Source organism: Myxocyprinus asiaticus, chromosome 5 (assembly GCF_019703515.2).
Source record: "Myxocyprinus asiaticus isolate MX2 ecotype Aquarium Trade chromosome 5, UBuf_Myxa_2, whole genome shotgun sequence".
NCBI classification, from domain to species: Eukaryota; Metazoa; Chordata; class Actinopteri; order Cypriniformes; family Catostomidae; genus Myxocyprinus; species Myxocyprinus asiaticus.
This window is the reverse complement of record NC_059348.1, coordinates 38,620,156-38,622,854: the sequence shown is the minus strand read 5'-3', so window position 1 is coordinate 38,622,854 and position 2,699 is coordinate 38,620,156. Positions and strand designations below refer to the sequence as shown.

At 40.3% G+C, this 2,699-nt stretch overlaps 1 protein-coding gene across 1 annotated transcript in view; it reads right to left on the bottom strand.

The window, feature by feature from the left end:
* Positions 1–1,686: 1,686 nt before the first annotated feature.
* Positions 1,687–2,699, bottom strand: part of LOC127441379 (laminin subunit gamma-2-like) — a 20,551-nt gene continuing 19,538 nt past the window's right edge. The window contains exon 22 of the mRNA XM_051698737.1: positions 1,687–2,699. This exon is cut by the window's right edge and continues 1,181 nt beyond it. The gene's annotated coding sequence lies outside the window, so the exon portion shown is untranslated.

Here is a 2,699-nt window from a genome sequence, read left to right as displayed (position 1 = left end):
ACACTGGACTTCAAGCAACTTGGGCTATGAGCTTCTCCACCCTTCCTCCAGACTCTAGGACCTTGGTTTCCAAATGAAATACAAAACTTGCTCTCATCTGAAAAGAGGACTTTGGACCACTGGGCAACAGTCCAGTTTTTCTTCTCCTTAGCCCAGGTAAGACGCCTCTGACGTTGTCTGTGGTTCAGGAGTGGCTTAACAAGAGGAATACGACAACTGTAGCCAAATTCCTTGACATGTCTGTGTGTGGTGGCTCTTGATGCCTTGACCCCAGCCTCAGTCCATTCCTTGTGAAGTTCACCCAAATTCTTGAATCGATTTTGCTTGACAATCCTCATAAGGCTGCAGTTCTCTCGGTTGGTTGTGCATCTTTTTCTTCCACACTTTTCCCTTCCACTCAACTTTCTGTTAACATGCTTGGATACAGCACTCTGTGAACAGCCAGCTTCTTTGGCAATGAATGTTTGTGGCTTACCCTCCTTGTGAAGGGTGTCAATGATTGTCTTCTGGACAACTGTCAGATCAGCAGTCTTCCCCATGATTGTGTAGCCTAGTGAACCAAACTGAGAGACCATTTTGAAGGCTCAGGAAACATTTGCAGGTGTTTTGAGTTGATTAGCTGACTGGCATGTCACCATATTCTAATTTTTTGAGATAGTGAATTGGTGGGTTTTTGTTAAATGTGAGCCAAAATCATCACAATTAAAAGAACCAAAGACTTAAACTACTTCAGTCTGTGTGCATTGAATTTATTTAATACACGAGTTTCACAATTTGAGTTGAATTACTGAAATAAATGAACTTTTCCATGACATTCTAATTTATTGAGATGCACCTGTATATGTTATATGGGGTAAGAGGATGTGACTGTTCAGATGATAAATAATAGTATAGTAAATATGTCTTTTGTGGAAAAACTATTGTTATTATGGTGATTTTAAGGGATATACAGTAAAGGGACTTTTAAAGGGGAAGGAAAGCCCTATTCAGACATGCTATACTGAACGCTGGCTGATGTGTTTGGACTGATGCATGTTTTTCCCAAGCATTTTATGCTGTCCAGTGTTTATTTAGCCATGAAAAAGATTTTGTATGTTATTACTGCAAATGTCTGTAAGTTTACTGTGGATTTGCATGGGACTTAAGCGATGTATGGGGCGTAGATCCACCCATAATCAAAACAAGCAAATACACACCTTTTATAGAAGGTAAAATAGCCTAAGGGATAATCTTTATTAGCGTGGGAACGTGCAGTCCGGAAAAATTACTGGCATGACCAATTCACATATAAAACTAAGATCCAGCATTTATGATCCTCAGAGGAACAGCAGAACATAAATTAGGTTAAAAGTGTCAATCCTCGTTAGCCTTTATGCAAACTTCCGTGGACATTTCGGGAAATAACAGCCTACAGATGAGTTTTGATTATTGATTATTACCTCCCCCCATCACCACCCGGAATCTACGCCCCTGTCTTCACTAATACAGAATGTACTACAATTCTGAGATTAAAATAAAACTGTACACTACAAAGACTATAGGTTTATTGTAGCTTATTTGTTGTTGGTTGTGGACATTGTCGAAGACAAGGCAAGAAATATAATAACTCCATATAATGTTTAAATGGATTACACTGTAATGTAATCTTTTTTTATGGTCTGGGCATGTTATATTCTTCTATACCTCTACAATCTTTATTGCTTCCCTGCTCCATGCCTTCATTCATTATTATGAGCAACAAAATTAATATTTTTGATTTGATATTGTATTTATATTATTGAGATTAAATAATTTTAACTTCATTGTGTACATTAAGATGCCATAACTATAGATCTTAATTTTAGTTCCTCAAAATGTTTTATTTTTCTCATTATTTATTTATTTTAAAGTAGTTGTCTCATAGTAAAAAAACAAAAACAAAACATTAAGTGTGCATGCATAATCTGTTATATTAATATACACCGATCAGCCACAACATTAAAACCACCTGTCTATTATTGTGTAGGTCCCCCTCATGCCACTAAAACAGCTCTGACCCGTCGAGGCATGGACTCCACATGACCTCTGAAGGTATCATTTAAGTCCTGTAAGTTGTGAGGTTGAGCCTCCATGGATCGGACTTGTTGGTCCAGCACATCCCATAGACGCTCAATCGGATTGAGATCTGGGGATTTTGGAGGCCAAGTCAACACCTTGAACTCTTTGTCATGTTCCTCAAACCATTCTTGAACAAGGGCGCATAAGCCTGCTGAAAGAGGCCACTGACATCAGGGAATACCGTTGCCATGAAGAGGTGCAAGTGGTCTGCAGCAATCTTTAGGTAGGTGGTAGGCTATGTGCCAAAGTAACATCCACATGAATGCCAGGACCCAAGGTTTCCCAGCAGAACATTGCCCAGAGCATCACACTGCCTTCGCTGGCCTGCCTTCTTCCCATAGAGCATCCTGCTGCCATTTCTTCCCCAGGTAAATGACGAACATGCACCCAGCCATCCACATGATCTAAAAGAAAACGTGATTCATCAGACCAGGCCACCTTCTTCCATTGCTCCACGTTCCAGTTCTGATGCTCATGTGCCCATTTGTAGGTGCTTTCAGCATGGGCACTCTGACCGGTCTGCAGCTACGCAGCCCCATACGCAGTAAGCTGCGATGCACTGTGTGTTCTGACACCTTTCTATCATGGCCAGCATTAAGTTT